Source organism: Triticum urartu, chromosome 6A (assembly GCF_056163025.1).
Source record: "Triticum urartu cultivar PI428250 chromosome 6A, HENAU_Tu73, whole genome shotgun sequence".
Classification (NCBI taxonomy): domain Eukaryota; kingdom Viridiplantae; phylum Streptophyta; class Magnoliopsida; order Poales; family Poaceae; genus Triticum; species Triticum urartu.
Window position 1 is genome coordinate 211,610,406 of NC_141878.1, and position 19,112 is coordinate 211,629,517.

At 46.0% G+C, this 19,112-nt stretch overlaps 1 pseudogene; it reads right to left on the bottom strand.

Annotated features, from left to right (window-relative positions):
- Positions 1-404: 404 nt before the first annotated feature.
- Positions 405-19,112, bottom strand: part of LOC147964788 (uncharacterized) — a 34,326-nt pseudogene continuing 15,618 nt past the window's right edge.

Sequence of the window (19,112 nt, forward strand, 5' to 3'; positions counted from 1 at the left end):
GTAAGCAGAGCGGAAGGCAACAGCTTAGAGCAATAGCCGCTTAAGCGCAGCTTAATCGGGATTAAGCGTTTTTTAAAATTGGCCAGAATTTGGCTGCTTTTGAATAATATGCACAAGAAAATAGGAAATATAGCACATAGGCAACTGAAAATATGAAATAGCATATAAGGTTGAGGTTCACTGGTTCACAAACCACAACAAATAGACAAATAACACATAAGGACAAGGTTCAGTGGTTCACACAACAAGCATAAAAGCACAATATAGTCTGAGAGCATATATAAGATAAAAGGCGGCAGCAGCAGCCAAACAAGCAGCAGCAACAACAAAACAGCAGCAATAGCCAAGCAGCAACAACAGCAAACGAACATCAGCAGGCAAGTAATAGTTCATGACTTCATGGATTAGTCTGCATCCACATAAGTGCGCCCAGTCACCACTTCATCTTCATCATCCTCATACTCTATGTCTTCCTCCTCTGAATCTGTCTCCTCTACTTCTTCGTCTGACTCAAACTCTTCATCATGGAGATCTCTAACCCTTGCACTTCGATGAAGCTCAAGTTGTTCACTGGTTCCCATAGCATCTCCAACCACACTGCAAGGTATGCCATCTGCTCCCTCATCTCCATCTGGAAACACCATGAAAGCATGATCATCTCCTCCCTCAAACAAGAAGCATTGTGCTTCGGATGCATGAGTAGTGAGGAGAACATCAATGTTCTTCCTCTGCTTGATCTTTCTCTTCTTGGATAACAGCCTTGAGTTGAACTGGATGTACACAAGCTGATTGAGGCAATCTTGTAGCGATCCGACCTCAAACGGCCAAATCTTTGTGCATAAGTGTCATCCCTGGATTGGTAATGCTGACACACACAGTACTTGAAGGATTTATAACAGAGTGGCAATCACACACTTATTACATCGAATGTCTCAAAAGAGAAATTATTACAATAAATATGGCTTAAGGCCATCTAAAAGATAACAGCGAAAGACTTGTAAGTTAAAGTGAGTCCATCAACTCCAACGGCATAGCTGAGTGCACGACAACGACCTAGCGCACCTTACTCTTCGTCTGAAAAGTCTGCAACATGATATGTTGCAGACCGAAATAGGCTAGCACATGGAATATGCTGGCAAGATAACACAGTAGAGCAATGAAACAAGTAAAAGCTATCACTACATGCATATATGGCTGGTGGAGGCTCTATGGTTATAATGTTTTTGCGAAAAGCCAGTTTTTCCTACAATAATGGAATATATTTTATTTAACTATCATGGTAGTTGAAAACATTAAGAATGGTAAAACCCCATCTCAATCCCAATTAAAAGTAATTAACATCCCAACAAATTTAATTTAGGGTCATGAGATCCACATGATAATCCAAGTACCAGATACTCAAGATGTCCATAACTGGGGACACGGCTAACCATGATTAGTTTATACACTCTGCAGAGGTTTGCGCACTTTTCCCCAAAAGACTCGATCTCCTTCGTTGGATTTCTCGCACTACATGGTGTTTGAGAAACGGATGACCGAGACACAGTCTTTGAGAAGCATTAACTCTAACCTCGGGTAGACAGTACCAACCTACATCCCCTACATCTGCTAGCCTACCACTAGAAGAGGTCATGCAACTTACTCCACTATGCTAGAGCCCATAATAGCTTGTGGCTGCACACGGAAGTTTCTAGCATGAATAATATTATGATCCCTTTGAGCCTGGGTGGCGAACTGTAACACCCCGGATATAACTTCCCCAATTTGTACTCCAACTCTTGCCATTTCCGGCGTTAAGTTATTTTATTTTCTCGGGTTCGGGTCTTTGTCTCCGTGTGTTGTTGTCGTTGGCATGCATCTCATATCATGTCATCATGTGCATTGCATTTGCATACGTGTTCATCTCATGCATTCAAGCATTTTCCCCGTTGTCCGTTTTGCATTCCGGCGTTTCATTCTCCTCCGGTGGCCAATTCTACCTTTCTTTCGTGTGTGGGGATTAAACATTTCCGGATTGGACCGAGACTTACCAAGCAGTCTTGGTTTACTACTGGTAGACCGCCTGTCAAGTTTCATATCATTTGGACTTCGTTTGATATTCCAACGGTTAACCGAGGGACCGAAAAGGCCTCGTGTGTGTTGCAGCCCAACACCCCTCCAATTTGACCCAAAACCCACCATAACCCTCTCCATCACCTAGAGCGTTCGATCACGATCGCGTGGCCGAAAACCGCACCTAATTTGGACTCTCCTAGCTCCCTCTAGGCCTATAAATAGGTCCTCCTCGAAAATCTCGGATCCCCCTCCCCGAAACCCTAAAAATCCGTCTCCGCCGCTGCCGGACGTGACCGGACGGAGCCGGACAACGTCCGGATCCCACCGCCGCCAACCGCCGCCTGCCACGTGGCACCCCGCCGCCTGTCCCGCCGCCGGCCCGCGCGAGCCCGAGTCGGGCCCCCGCATGGCCCGCGAGCTCCGCCGCCGTTCCTCTCCGCTGCCACCGCGCCGCCTCGCCGCCACCGCGCCGCCTCGCCACCCGGCCGCGCCGCCGCGCCGTCCGCGCCCCTCGCCGCCCTCGGGAGCCGAGCTCCGCCGCCGACCTCCCCGGCTCCGGCCTCCTCCTTCTCCCAAGACGCGCCGGCAAGCTCCACCGATTCCGGCGCCGGTGAACAGTGCCCCGGCCATCCTTGTTTTCTGTGTCACCCGATCCACATCTGGAAAACCCTAGCCGGTTGACTTTTTGCCCATCCTAGTTATTTTTTTGCAATATTCCTAGCCTCGTAACTTTGCATCCGTAGCTCCGATTCATGCATATAGAATATCAAAATGTTCATCTCAGAGAGTACATCATTTCATTTCATTGCATCATTTTCATTTGAGTTCATCTTGATGCCCGAAATGCTGTTAGAAGAGGGATACTTGAGATAATTGTCAGATCTGCTACTCCGTTTAGATATTTGTCATTTTTGCCCTGATTAATGTGTGCATGATATGCCCTGATGCTCTACATATGTTTTGGTAAGGGTTTTGTCATCTTTCCAGAAGTAAAACCCATGTATTTTTGTGATGTGTGTGGTGACTAGCACGAGCTTGCAAAGTGGTGCACTTGTTAATTCTGATTTCAGGGACTTAGCAATTCCACAAAGTCCTTGATCTGTTTATCTCATGTTGTCATATGTTCATGTTGTTTCCTAGTGATCCGTGCCTCTTTTGAGGATGATCAGTAAGGATGTTTTGTTAATCTTGTAGTGCTCTATCCATCCATGCCTTTGTTTGCAATTATGGAGCACCATAGCTTGAGTCAATCGAGCTCTACTTTTGCTACTTTGTGAATCGGGGCAGATTGTCAACTTGTTTGCAATTTTGCCGATGATGTTGTAGTTGATCCGTGCATGCTATGTTATTGTTCTTGCCATGTCTAGCTTGCATTTTGTGTATTATTGATGGATGTAGGCTTAGTTTGTCATGAATTGCTCTGTATTGAGTGCATCGAGCTCGTAAACATGCCTACTTGATATCTGTTTTCAGCATGCTCCAGTTTTCACTAAGTCTGAAAACTGATTATGTTTTTGCTATGTTCACATGCTTGCAATTGTATTTTCTGATCCCTTTTGACTCAAGGTCACTAAGGGACTTTTGTTAAGCTCTTTGAGTAGCTCCATGCCATGCTTTACTTTGCCATATTCAGGTCCTGTAGCATGTAGTTTTGTTGCTCCGAAGAGTGCTATCTGATCTGAAATTCCAGACAAGTGTTGATTTCACTAAGTCTGAGATCTGTTTGTCATATGCATTTTTGCCATGCTTGTTTGAACCTGTTAATGGATGAATTGGCCGTAGCTCAGTGCTAGACTTTTGTTAAGCATCTTGAATGCATCCCTGCCATGTGTTTTGTTGCCATGTTTGGGTGCTGTAGCATGTTCATCTCATTGCATTTAGATGGCTACTTGCTGTAAATCGCAGACCGGTGTCGTATTTGAATCGCTTGCCATTTCCAAACCGTAACTCCGATTCCGGCACTCTTTATATCGTTTCAAGCGATTTCGTCTCATCTTTCCAGTGGCACACTTGGATTTCCAAGTTGAGGCCAGGTTCTTGCATTTCCTGTCATATCTTGCATATGCATCCCGCATAGCATATCATCTTTGCATCATCTTGTTTGATCCTTGCACGTGGTTGATTGTGTCCTTGTTGCTTGTTTGTCTTGTTTGGGTAGAGCCGGGAGACAAGTTCACTAACGAGGAGCCCGTTGAGTTTGCTTTCGAGGATCCGGTCAACTCTGACAACTGTGTAGGCAAGATGATCATACCCTCGAAATCACTACTATTTTTGCTATGCTAGTTTGCTCGCTCTTTTGCTATGCCAATGCTACGATGCCTACCACTTGCTTTCAAGCCTCCCAAATTGCCATGTCAAACCTCTAACCCACCATGTCTTAGCAAACCGTTGATTGGCTATGTTACTGCTTTGCTCAGCCCCTCTTATAGTGTGCTAGTTGCAGGTGAAGATTGGAGGCCGTTCCTTGTTGGAACATTTATTTACTTGTTGGGATATCATTATATTATCTTGTTATCTTAATGCATCTATATACTTGGTAAAGGGTGGAAGCCTCGGCCTCTCGCCTAGTGTTTTGTTCCACTCTTGCCGCCCTAGTTTCCGTCATATCGGTGTTATGTTCCTGGATTTTGCGTTCCTTACGCGGTTGGGTTATAATGGGAACCCCTTGACGGTCCGCCTTGAATAATACTCCTCCAGCAATGCCCAACATTGGTTTTACCATTTGCCACCTAGCCTTTTCCCTTGGGTTTCGCGGACTCAAGGGTCATCTTATTTTAATCCCCCCGGGCCAGTGCTCCTCTGAGTGTTGGTGCAACCTAGAGCACCGTGCGGGGCCGTCCCTTGGCAACTTGGGTTACGTTGGTTCCCGTACGCTTAGCTTATCCGGTGTGCCCTGAGAACGAGATATGTGCAGCTCCTATCGGGATTTGTCGGCACAGCGGGCGGTGTTGCTGGACTTGTTTTACCATTGCCGGAGTTGTCTTGAAGAACCGAGATACCGAGTCTGATCGGAACGTCTTGGGAGGAGGTCTATTCCTTCATTGACCGTGAGAGCTTGTCATGGGCTAAGTTGGGACTCCCCTGCAGGGATTTGAACTTTCGAAAGCCGTGCCCGCGGTTATGGGCAGATGGGAATTTGTTAATGTCCGGTTGTAGATCACTTTAACCTTAACTTAATTAAAATGAATCAACTGAGTGTGTTACCGTGATGGCCTCTTCTCGGCAGAGTCCGGGAAGTGGACACGGTGTTGCAGTAATGTTTGCGCAGGTTGTTCTCTAGTTTCTCGCTCGCGCTTGGCCTCCTCTTCTCGCTCTCTTTTGCGAATAAGTTAGCCACCATATTTTGCTAGTCGCTTGCTGAAGCTCCACATATTTACCTTGCCATACCTATAAGCTTAAATAGTCTTGATCGCGAGGGTGCGAGATTGCTGAGTCCCTGTGGCTCACAGATTACTATTACACCAGATGCAAGGCCTGATGATTCCGCTCCAGGAGACGTGCTTGAGCTCAAGTGGGAGTTCGACGAGGACTCTCAACGTTACTATGTTTCCTTTCCTGATGATCAGTAGTGGTGCCCAGTTGGGGGTGATTGGGACCGTGTCGCATGTTGGGTTCTCTTTTATTTTGGCGCCGTAGTTGGGCCATGAGTGTTTGGTTGATGTAATGTTATTTATGTACTTGATTGACGTGGCGAGTGTAAGCCAACTATGTTATCTCCCCTTTATGATTTATATTACATGGGATGTTGTGAAGATTGCCTAACTTGCGATGTATGCCTTCAATGCGATTATGCCTCTAAGTCGTGCCTCGACACGTGGGAGATATAGTCGCATCGAGGGTGTTACAAGTTGGTATCAGAGCCTTCCCCGACCTTAGGAGCCCCATTGCTTGATCGTTTTTAGCAGCCGAGTTGTGTCTAGAAAAAAATGTTTTGAGTCATTAGGAATTATATATCATAGAGTTTAGGAATTCTTTTTACTTCCCAGTCTCCTCATCGCTCTGGTAAGGCATCCTGACGTAGAGTTTTGACTCTTCTCTTCTCAAATTTCACTAAAAAAAATTTAGGATCACGCGGGTATCTTGGAACCATTCTGATGGTTTTATGATGAGAACATTGTCTTGGTGCCTCCTGTCAGGGGTTTAGTGGAAGTGTCCCGGGGAGTTGAGCTCTGAGGTGTTGTCATCATAATTTTATCGTTCTACTTCTGGAATACCTGAGTTTAGTACGCCGACATCGAAAATATCTTTTATGCAGTTCGTTGGTGAGATAACCTCGACGCCACCCAGTACTGGGGCGGGAGTTCGGGAGTATCGCCATAACTTGTATAACGGATGCTTTTCGAAGGTTGAGGTAGATGGTTTCCGAAGGTTTCTTGGTTATGTGGTGAAGGATGGATACAGCTGGATGTAGGATTTACTAGTTTGGGTGAGATATTATGCTTCCCCTGTATCCCCAACACCTGATTGCATAACCGGAAAGGTTTGGGAGTTTCATAGGTGGGAATTCTTGTAGCTCTAGTGCTTCTTCCACGGATATTTGTTTGAGATTGGGATTTCTTACCGATTATTCGTTCTTGATCCATACCTTGTTGATTTATTTCTCTACCTGAATTCTACGTGGCTTCTCAATTTATGGATATGTGACCATTTCAAGAGGAATGCATTCGGTCATTTTGTTCGGATGTGAAGACTATATGTTGCAATTTTTCATTCCTTTGTCTTCAGCTTCAATATTTGTCTATCAATGTGCTAATGGATGTCAACCTCTTCAGGATGGCTCCTCCAACGCGCACGACTTTGAATCCTGATCCGCCACCACCTCCCCCTCCTCCGGAGGCATGGCAAGCTGTGATGACTGCAACCAATGCAAACACACAGTTGATCATGCAAATTCTTCAAGAGCGCAATCAAGGCAACCAAGGGAATCAAGGCAACAATCAGAATCACTTTGCTACACTCAACCAGTTCCTTGCTAACGGGCCAAAGACTTTCAGCAATTGTGTTGAGGCAACCGATGCTGACGATTGGCTTGTGGATCTATGCAAGCATTTCGAGTGCAGTAACGTCAGGCCTGAGGACTTTTTCAAGTTCGCTTCCTTCCAACTCAAAGATCAAGCTGCAGAATGGTTCCAGCAGTACAAGGACTCCAGAGGTGGATGTGTTATCACTTGGGATGAATTCCGTCGAGATTTTCGAGCTCATCATATCCGTCAGAGCGTGGTTGAAAGCAAGCGTGAGGAATTCCGCAACCTGAAGCAAGGCTCTTTGTCTGTCTATGACTACAACAAGTTGTTCCAGAAGCTCGCCCGCTTTGCCAAGCAGGACGTCCCTGATGAGAAGAGCATGATATATCAGTTCATGGGTGGTCTCAGAGAAGAAATCCAGCTAGCTCTTGTTCTCTTCGAGCCCTTGGGATACGATGAGTTCTACAACATGGCATTGAAGCAAGAGGCTGCTCAGTTGAGGTGTGATGCTTCCAAGAAGCGAGTCAGAGATGTTACTCCTTCTACCTCTACTCAAGTGGCCAAGCAGCAGAAGTATTGGCTTCCTCCTCCTCCGTTCCGTCAGCCGTATCAGCAGAAGAGCAAAGGTGGCAGTGGTTCTTCCCACCCACCCAACCCTGGCTTTCAGAACAAGACTTCGTCTCAAGCTCCAAGATCGAGTGCTCCGTATCACCGTCCGCTTTCAGAGGTCACGTGCAACAAGTGCCAACAGAAGGGTCACTATGCCAACAAGTGTTTCAACCAGAGGCGTCTTCCTCCTCCTCCTCCTCCTGTCAGATCGGCAAGTACAGCTGTGGTCAAGCATAACCCCAAGCACGCTAAGGTCAACTTGCTGAATGCAGCTCGGGCAGAGGATTCGTCAGATGTGATCATGGGTAACTTTCCAGTTAACTCTTTTCCAGCAAAAGTTCCTTTTGACACTGGTGCATCGCATTGTTTCATGTCAAGATCATTTGTTTCCAAGCATGACTTCGTTTCACGAATGTTGGGTAAAACTATGGGAGTGGTTTCTCCGGCTAAGTCTATGAGGGCTACTTCAATAGTCCCGGATGTTTCTATCATGATGGGTGACTTCAAGTTTCTGGCTTCTCCAATGGTTCTTGGTAACTCGGATATTGATCTTATTCTCGGAATGGATTGGCTTACTAAGCACAAGGCTCAGCTTGATTGTGCAGCCAGGCAGATTCAATTGACACATTCGTCTGAGGATGTAATTTTCTTTGCCGCGAATGACGATACCATCCGTTTGTTTTCTCTCAATGAGAAGGGTGAATTGGATGCCATCTCGCAAATTCCAGTCATTTGCGAATATCAAGACGTCTTCCCAGAAGAGCTTCCAGGAATGCCTCCGCACCGGCCAGTTGAATTCGTTATTGATCTTGAGCCTGGCACGGAACCGGTGTGCAAACGTCCTTACAAGCTCGGACCTGAAGAGTTGAAGGAGCTCAAGAAGCAACTCGATATTCAAGAGAAAATGGGTCTCATCCGGCCTAGTTCTTCTCCGTGGGGTTGTGGTGTTCTTTTTGTGAAGAAGAAGGATGGAACGGACCGACTTTGTGTTGATTACCGTCCATTGAACAAGAAGACCATCAAGAACAAATATCCACTTCCCAACATCAACGAGCTGTTCGAAAAACTCAAAGGTGCCCAAGTATTCTCCAAGCTTGATCTCTGTATGGGTTATCATCAGATTCGAATCTGTGAGCAAGATATTCCCAAGACGGCTTTCAGGACAAGCTATGGTTCATATGAATACATTGTCATGTCTTTTGGCCTCGTCAACGCTCCTCCGACGTTCTCTCGCATGATGAACTTCATCTTCAATGCCTACACCAATGACTTCGTTTTGGTCTATCTCGACGACATTCTGGTTTTCTCGAAGAACAAGGAAGATCATGCCAAGCACTTGCGTTTGGTACTCGATAAGCTCAAGGAACATCAGTTCTACGCCAAGTTCTCCAAGTGCGAATTTTGGCTCGATGAGGTTCTTTATCTTGGTCATATCATCTCTGCCAAGGGCATTGCCGTGAATCCTGAGAAGGTGTCTGCAATTGTGAATTGGGAACCTCCTCAGAACGTGAAGCAACTCCGTAGCTTCCTCGGTCTCGCAAGGTATTGCCGAAGATTCGTTGAAAACTTTTCTAAGATCACGAAGCCTCTCTCTAATCTTCTCCAGAAGCACGTCAAGTACGTTTGGTCTCCGGAGTGTGACATTGCTTTCAACACTTTTAAAGAGAAATTGATCACTGCTCTAGTTCTGACTCCGCCTGATGAATCCAAACCGTACGAGGTCTTTTGTGATGCCTCTCTCCAAGGTCTTGGCGCGGTATTGATGCAAGAGAAGAAAGTTGTTGCTTATACCTCTCGCCAGTTGAAGCCTAATGAGAAGAACTACCCCACTCATGATCTCGAGTTGGCGGCAGTTGTGCATGCTCTTTTGACTTGGAGACATCTCTTATTGGGAAGAAAAGTGGACATTTTCACTGATCACAAGAGTCTCAAGTACATCTTCACTCAGCCTAATCTCAACCTCAGGCAAACTCGATGGGTCGAAATGATTCAAGAGTATAATCCGAGTATCGAGTATACTCCAGGCAAGGCCAATGTGATTGCTGACGCATTGAGCAGGAAAGCTTACTGCAACAGTCTGATTCTTAAGCCTTATCGACCCGAGCTTTGTGAAGCTTTTCGCAAACTTAATCTGCAAGTTGTTCCTCAAGGTTTCCTCGCCAACCTTCAAGTCTCTCCTACCTTGGAAGACCAGATTCGCCAAGCCCAGCTTCTTGATGCTATGGTGAAAAAGGTGAAGATTGGGATTGCCAAGAGTCAACCCAAGTACAAGTGCTACCGCCTTGACGACAAGGACACTCTCTTCTTCGAGGATCGTATTGTTGTACCCAAAGGTGAACTTCGTAAAGTGATCATGAACGAGGCTCACAATTCTCTCCTCTCCATCCACCCTGGGAGCACGAAGATGTATCAGAACCTCAAGAAAGCTTATTAGTGGACTCGAATGAAGCGCGAGATTGCTCAGTTCATGAACGAATGTGATGTCTACAGAAGAGTGAAGGAAGAACACCAAAGGCCAGCGGGTCTCCTCCAACCTCTTGCCATTCCAGAATGGAAGTTTGACCACATTGAGATGGACTTCGTGACTGGGTTTCCAAAGTCCAAGCGTGGCAATGATGCTATATTCGTTGTCATCGACAAACTCACTAAAGTGGCTCACTTTCTGCCTATCAAAGAGTCGATCACTGCAGCTCAATTGGCAGAACTCTATACCTCTCGTATTGTCTCTCTGCACGGTATTCCACAAGTGATCTCTTCAGACCGTGGCAGCATCTTTACCTCAAAGTTTTGGGATTCTTTTCAGAAGGCCATGGGCACCAACATCCGCTTCAGCACAGCTTTCCATCCTCAAACTAGCGGTCAAGTCGAGCGTGTCAACCAGATTCTTGAAGATATGCTCAGGGCTTGTGTGATCTCCTTCGGCATGAAGTGGGAGGATTGCCTTCCTTATGCTGAATTCTCCTACAACAACAGTTTTCAAGCAAGTTCGGGCAAGGCCCCATTTGAAATTCTGTATGGCAGGAAGTGCCGTACCCCTCTCAACTGGTCTGAAACCGGTGATCGTCAGCTTTTGGGTAATGATTTAATCACAGAGGCAGAGGAAATGTGTAAAGTCATTCGTGATAACCTCAAAGTAGCCCAATCCCGTCAGAAGAGCTACTATGATAGTAAGCACCATGATTTGGCTTTCGAGATCGGAGATCATGTTTACCTCCGCGTCTCTCCTATGAAAGGTACTCGTCGCTTCGGTATCAAAGGGAAGCTTGCCCCCAGATATGTGGGACCTTTCAAGATTGTCAGCAAGAGAGGTGACCTCGCCTATCAACTCGAGCTTCCTTCGAACTTTGCAAATGTTCATGATGTGTTCCATGTCTCTCAGCTTCGAAAGTGCTTCAAGACTCCTGACCGCACTGTCAACTTCGAGGACATTGAGCTCCAAGAAGATCTCTCCTATCGTGAGCACACAGTTGCTATTCTTGAAGAGACTGAACGCAAGACTCACAACAAGTCAATCAAATTTCTCAAAGTCAAGTGGTCACATCATTCCGACCATGAAGCTACCTGGGAACGCGAGGATCACCTCCGTTCTGAGTACCCGGCATTCTTTTAGTCCTAGATCTCGGGACGAGATCCTTTCGTAGTGGTGGAGTGTTGTAACACCCCGGATATAACTTTCCCAATTTGTACTCCAACACTTGCCGTTTCCGGCGTTAAGTTATTTTATTTTCTCGGGTTCGGGTCTTTGTCTCCGTGTGTTGTTGTCGTTGGCATGCATCTCATATTATGTCATCATGTGCATTGCATTTGCATACGTGTTCATCTCATGCATTCGAGCATTTTCCCCGTTGTCTGTTTTGCATTCCGGCGTTTCGTTCTCCTCCGGTGGCCAATTCTACCTTTCTTTCGTGTGTGGGGATTAAACATTTCCGGATTGGACCGAGACTTGCCAAGCGGCCTTGGTTTACTACCGGTAGACCGCCTGTCAAGTTTCGTATCATTTGGACTACGTTTGATATTCCAACGGTTAACCGAGGGACCGAAAAGGCCTCGTGTGTGTTGCAGCCCAACACCCCTCCAATTTGACCCAAAACCCACCATAACCCTCTCCATCACCTAGAGCGTTCGATCACGATCGCGTGGCTGAAAACCGCACCTCATTTGGACTCTCCTAGCTCCCTCTAGGCCTATAAATAGTCCTCCTCGAAAATCTCGGATCCCCCTCCCCGAAACCCTAAAAATCTGTCTCCGCCGCCGCCGGACGTGTCCGGACGGAGCCGGACAACGTCCGGATCCCACCGCCGCCGTTCCTCTCCGCTGCCACCGCGCCGCCTCGCCGCCCGGCCGAGCCGCCGCGCCGTCCGCGCCCCTCGCCGCCCTCGGGAGCCGAGCTCCGCCGCCGACCTCCCCGGCTCCGGCCTCCTCCTTCTCCCAAGACACGCCGGCAAGCTCCACCGATTCCGGCGCTGGTGAACAGTGCCCCGGCCATCCTCGTTTTCCGTGTCACCCGATCCAGATCTGGAAAACCCTAGCCGGTTGACTTTTTGCCTGCCCTAGTTATTTTTTTGCAATATTCCTAGCGTCGTAACTTTGCATCCGTAGCTCTGATTCATGCATATAGCATATCAAAATGTTCATCTCAGAGAGTACATCATTTCATTCCATTGCATCATTTTCATTTGAGTTCAGCTTGATGCCCGAAATGCTGTTAGAAGAGGGCTACTTGAGATAATTGTCAGATCTGCTACTCCGTTTAGATATTTGTCATTTTTGCCATGATTAATGTGTGCATGATATGCCCTGATGCTCTACATATGTTTTGGTAAGGGTTTTGTCATCTTTTCCAGAGGTGCAACCCATGTATTTTTGTGATGTGTGTGGTGACTAGCACGAGCTTGCAAAGTGGTGCACTTGTTAATTCTGATTTCAGGGACTTAGCAATTCCACCAAGTCCTTGATCTGTTTATCTCATGTTGTCATATGTTCATGTTGTTTCCTAGTGATCCGTGCCTCTTTTGAGGATGATCAGTAAGGATGTTTTGTTAATCTTGTAGTGCTCTATCCATCCATGCCTTTGTTTGCAATTATGGAGCACCATAGCTTGAGTCAATCGAGCTCTACTTTTGCTACTTTGTGAATCGGGGCAGATTGTCAACTTGTTTGCAATTTTGCCGATGATGTTGTAGTTGATCCGTGCATGCTATGTTATTGTTCTTGCCATGTCTAGCTTGCATTTTGTGTATTATTGATGGATGTAGGCTTAGTTTGTCATGACTTGCTCTGTATTGAGTGCATCGAGCTCGTAAACATGCCTACTTGATATCTGTTTTCAGCATGCTCCAGTTTTCACTAAGTCTGAAAACTGATTATGTTTTTGCTATGTTCACATCCTTGCAATTGTATTTTCTGATCCCTTTTGACTCAAGGTCACTAAGGGACTTTTGTTAAGCTCTTTGAGTAGCTCCATGCCATGCTTTACTTTGCCATATTCAGGTCCTGTAGCATGTAGTTTTGTTGCTCCGAAGAGTGCTATCTGATCTGAAATTCCAGACAAGTGTTGATTTCACTAAGTCTGAGATCTGTTTGTCATATGCATTTTTGCCATGCTTGTTTGAACCTGTTAATGGATGAATTGGCCGTAGCTCAGTGCTAGACTTTTGTTAAGCATCTTGAATGCATCCCTGCCATGTGTTTTGTTGCCATGTTTGGGTGCTGTAGCATGTTCATCTCATTGCATTTAGATGGCTACTTGCTGTAAATCGCAGACCGGTGTCGTATTTGAATCGCTTGCCATTTCCAAACCGTAACTCCGATTCCGGCACTCTTTATATCGTTTCAAGCGATTTCGTCTCATCTTTCCAGTGGCACACTTGGATTTCCAAGTTGAGGCCAGGTTCTTGCATTTCCTGTCATATCTTGCATATGCATCCCGCATAGCATATCATCTTTGCATCATCTTGTTTGATCCTTGCACGTGGTTGATTGTGTCCTTGTTGCTTGTTTGTCTTGTTTGGGTAGAGCCGGGAGACAAGTTCACTAACGAGGAGCCCGTTGAGTTTGCTTTCGAGGATCCGGTCAACTCTGACAACTGTGTAGGCAAGATGATCATACCCTCGAAATCACTACTATCTTTGCTATGCTAGTTTGCTCGCTCTTTTGCTATGCCAATGCTACGATGCCTACCACTTGCTTTCAAGCCTCCCAAATTGCCATGTCAAACCTCTAACCCACCATGTCCTAGCAAACCGTTGATTGGCTATGTTACCGCTTTGCTCAGCCCCTCTTATAGTGTGCTAGTTGCAGGTGAAGATTGGAGGTCGTTCCTTGTTGGAACATTTATTTACTTGTTGGGTTATCATTATATTATCTTGTTATCTTAATGCGTCTATATACTTGGTAAAGGGTGGAAGGCTCGGCCTCTCGCCTAGTGTTTTGTTCCACTCTTTCCGCCCTAGTTTCCGTCATATCGGTGTTATGTTCCTGGATTTTGCATTCCTTACGCGGTTGGGTTATAATGGGAACCCCTTGACGGTCCGCCTTGAATAATACTCCTCCAGCAATGCCCAACATTGGTTTTACCATTTTCCACCTAGCCTTTTCCCTTGGGTTTCGTGGACTCAAGGGTCATCTTATTTTAAACCCCCCGGGCCAGTGCTCCTCTGAGTGTTGGTGCAACCTAGAGCACCGTGCGGGGCCGTCCCTTGGCAACTTGGGTTACGTTGGTTCCCGTACGCTTAGCTTATCCGGTGTGCCCTGAGAACGAGATATGTGCAGCTCCTATCGGGATTTGTCGGCACAGCGGGCGGTGTTGCTGGACTTGTTTTACCATTGCCGGAGTTGTCTTGAAGAACCGAGATACCGAGTCTGATCGGAACGTCTTGGGAGGAGGTCTATTCCTTCGTTGACCGTGAGAGCTTGTCATGGGCTAAGTTGGGACTCCCCTGCAGGGATTTGAACTTTCGAAAGCCGTGCCCGCGGTTATGGGCAGATGGGAATTTGTTAATGTCCGGTTGTAGATCACTTTAACCTTAACTTAATTAAAATGAAGCAACTGAGTGTGTTACCGTGATGGCCTCTTCTCGGCAGAGTCCGGGAAGTGGACACGGTGTTGGAGTAATGTTTGCGCAGGTTGTTCTCTAGTTTCTCGCTCGCGCTTGGCCTCCTCTTCTCGCTCTCTTTTGCGAATAAGTTAGCCACCATATTTTGCTAGTCGCTTGCTGAAGCTCCACATATTTACCTTGCCATACCTATAAGCTTAAATAGTCTTGATCGCGAGGGTGCGAGATTGCTGAGTCCCTGTGGCTCACAGATTACTATTACACCAGATGCAAGGCCTGATGATTCCGCTCTAGGAGACGCGCTTGAGCTCAAGTGGGAGTTCGACGAGGACTCTCAACGTTACTATGTTTCCTTTCCTGATGATCAGTAGTGGTGCCCAGTTGGGGGTGATTGGGACCGTGTCGCATGTTGGGTTCTCTTTTATTTTGGCGCCGTAGTCGGGCCATGAGTGTTTGGTTGATGTAATGTTATTTATGTACTTGATTGACGTGGCGAGTGTAAGCCAACTATGTTATCTCCCCTTTATGATTTATATTACATGGGATGTTGTGAAGAATGCCTAACTTGCGACGTATGCCTTCAATGCGATTATGCCTCTAAGTCGTGCCTCGACACGTGGGAGATATAGTCGCATCGAGGGTGTTACACGAACCAAAAAGGACAGCACAGGATCCCCAGGTGCCCGCAACCAATCCACCCAGATGTGTGTTTAAGTAGCCACCTTAAGTAAACCATTAATTAATAATCTCACATCTGTCATGGATACACTCAAACCCAATCCACGTCTACGAGCATAGCATGGCAATAAATAGCATAACGTAGAAGTAACTCCCAGGGGTTTGATAATAAAAGGGCAATAGGTTCTACCTCATCAGCTACTTCTCAAAACCCACATGTTAAGAGATCCTACTCATGCAATGTTTGAGGGTTCTAACTAATGCATAAAAACTGGGTAATAAAGGGGTATGATCAATGTGTTACTTGCCTTGCGGATGATCCGCAAAACCTAGTGACTCGTAGTAGCATGTTGCGCACTCCGGGAATTCTATCACAAACAAACAAGAGGATACATAAGCACTTAGGAAAAGATGCAAGGGTAAAACTTCAGATAAGAAGACCCAAACTGAAAGTTCAACTAAAGAGGTTCGATTTGCAAAAAGAATCGATCGAATCGGAGCTACGGAACTGAAACTACGGTCAAAAGAACTTCGAAATCAAATCTGCTTGAAACCAAACTTTAAATTTGTCAAAACCTTGTTCAAGTTGGTTAAACAGAAACATGGGGTTGCGATGAAGATTTTGGCGTTGGTTTCACTGGATTTGGACAAACGGTTAAGAAACGGCGAGGGTTTGAAGATCAGGGGCTAATCTGCGATAAAAATAATCGCGGATAGGTCCCTGGATGAAAATGAAAATTAAAAGGAAAGACTAACAAACAAACGTTCGCTGTCTAAGCCTAACCGGCGAACAACGTTCGTTAAAACGAAAGAACGGACGAGCGTCCACTAAATAAATAAACCGACGAAAACCAAAAAAACGCATCTAGGGTTTTAAAGAAAAACTGGCGGTTTTACCTAAACCGAAAAAAAACCGTGACGAAAACTGACAAATCCGGCGGCGGCGGTTTCCGGCGGAGCTCCGGCGAGGCGCAGGGTGGCGTGGGGCGGCGGGGTGGCAGTGGCGTGGCAGCGGCGGGCAGCGGCGGTGGCGCACCGGGCGGCGGCGGCGGTAGGCGGCGGCGGCTGGCGGCTTCGGTGGTGGTAGCACGGGACGAGGGGATGAGGGCGGCGAGGGCTCCGGTATTTAAGGGGGGGCGGGACGGCTCCTACTTGCGCGAGGGGTGACGCGGGCGGTGTGGCGCGGCCGGACTCCGGCGAGTCCGTGTCGCGCCAGACTCGGGGAGGCGGCGGCGCTCGGATGGGCCGGCTGGGCCTTCGGCCCAGTTCGGTCTGAAACTTTTTTTTAAATACGGTTCCGCCGATAAAAATCCTAAATAAATAAAAATAAAAATCTAAAAATGCCAAAACAAATTTTCACCGTCTAAATAAAATATTTAGAACTTAGGGAACATTTTCTTGGCCTAAAAATGCAATTTTGAAAAAATGCATATTTTCTAATTCAAATAAAATAGTAATAAAATCCAAAAAAACTTTATTTGATTTTAATATTTTTCCTCCAATATTTCATTTATTTTGAAGAAGTCATATTATCTCCTATCATATATTTTTGATATGAAATATTTTCGGAGAGAAAAAATAATAAAACCAAAATGATCCACTTTTCAATATTTGAGAAAATTCAAATATGAAATTAATAAAATCCCCAACTCTCTTCGTGGGTCCTTGAGCTGCTTAGGATTTTAGGATCAAAAACCAAAATGCAAATAAAATATGATAACCTATGTATAAGATTCCAAATTGGAAATTTGGGATGTTACAAACCTACCCCCCCCCCCCTTAAGGTGAATCTCACCCTTGAGATTCATGTTGGCTAGAAAATAGGTCTGGGTGGTCTTTCCGTAGATCATCCTCTCGTTCCTAGGTGGCTTCATCCTCGGTATGGTAGCTCCACTGAACTTTGCAAAACTTCATAACCTTGCTGTGTGTGACTCGGCTGGCAAACTCGAGAATCTTGACTAGTTTCTCCTCATAGGTCAGATCACTATCCAACTGAATTGCTTCCAGGGGCACAGTATCTCTCCGAGGAATATCGGCCATATTAGCATGACACTTCTTCAACTGGGAAACGTGAAACACATCATGAACTCCTGACAGTCATTCGGGCAGCTCCAACTTGTAGGCTACTTCTCCCATACGTTCCAAAACTCGGTATGGTCCTAGAAATCTTGGGGCTAACTTTCCCTTAACTCCAAAACATTTAACTCCTCGCAGTGGTGACACACAAAGATATGCTCTGTCTCTGATTTCATAGACTACCTCCTTGCGTTTTGAGTCTGCATAGCTCTTCTGCCTGGACTGAGCTACCTTCAGTCTGTCTTGAATTAACTTAACCTTCTCTTCTGACTCTTTGATCAAATCTGGTCCAAACAACTGGCGGTCTCCAACTTCATCCCACATCAACGACATTCTGCATCTTCTTCCATACACAGCTTCGAAAGGTGCCATCTTCAGACTAGCTTGATAACGGTTGTTGTATGAGAACTCTGCGTACGGCAAATTATCATCCCAACTAGATCCATAATCGAGCGCACAACCTCTCAACATGTCTTCCAGAATCTAATTGACTCTCTCGGTCTATCCATCTGTCTACGGATGAAAGGCTATACTGAACTCTAGCCTGGTGCCGAAAGTCTAGTGCAGCTGGTGCCAAAACTTTGAAGTAAACTGTGTTCCTCTATCTGATATGATGGTCCTCGAAACTCCATGCAGACATACGATCCTGGTCATATATATCTTGGCCAACTTCGCACTCATATAGGTGGTTTTAACTGGGATAAAGTGAGCCACTTTGGTCAAACGATCCACTACTACCCAAATAGAATCGTATCCTGATCGGGTCCTGGGTAATCCGGTGATAAAATCCATGCCAAGCTTGTCCCACTTCCATTTGGGTATCGACATAGGCTGCAGTAATCCTGCTGGCTTTTGATGTTCCGCCTTCACTCTCTGACATACATCACATACGGCTACATACTCGGCAATATCCTTCTTCAAACCAGTCCACCAGAAATGCTCCTTCAAATCCAAATACATCTTGGTGTTTCCGGGGTGTATCAAGTATGGCGAGTCATGAGCCTCCTGGAGTATCAACTTCCTGATCTCTGCATTATTGGGTACATAAACACGGTCCTCAAACCACAAGGTGTCGTGCTCATCCTCACGAAAACTCTTGGCTTTTCCTTTGCTCATTTTCTCCTTTATCTCTGCAATTCCCTTATCATCCTTCTGAGCTTCTCAAATTTTTCCCAATAATGTCGACTAAATTTCCAATGCTGCAACAAAACCTCTAGGGACTATCTCCAAACATAGTTCCCTGAGATCTTTAGCTAACTCTGTTGGTAATCCTCCGCTTATGAGGTTATTGGCGTAACTATTTCGGCTCAAAGCTTCTGCTACGGCATTGGCCTTGCCTGGATAATAGTGCAACTTCATATCATAATCCTTTATAAGCTCCAACCGTCTCCTTTGCCTGAGATTCAACTCCTTCTGTGGGAAAATGTACTTGAAACTCTTATGATCCGTGTACACATCACAATGATTTCCAATAAGAAAATGTCTCCAGGTCTTGAGTGCATGCACTATAGCTGCTAACTCCAAATCATGCATGGCATAATTTTACTCATGCGGTCGAAGCTGACATGAGGCATATGGAACAACTCTTCCATCTTGCATAAGCACGCCTCCAAGTCCTAAGCGAGATGCGTCACAATACACTTAGAAATCCTTGCATATATCCGGCAGAATCAGC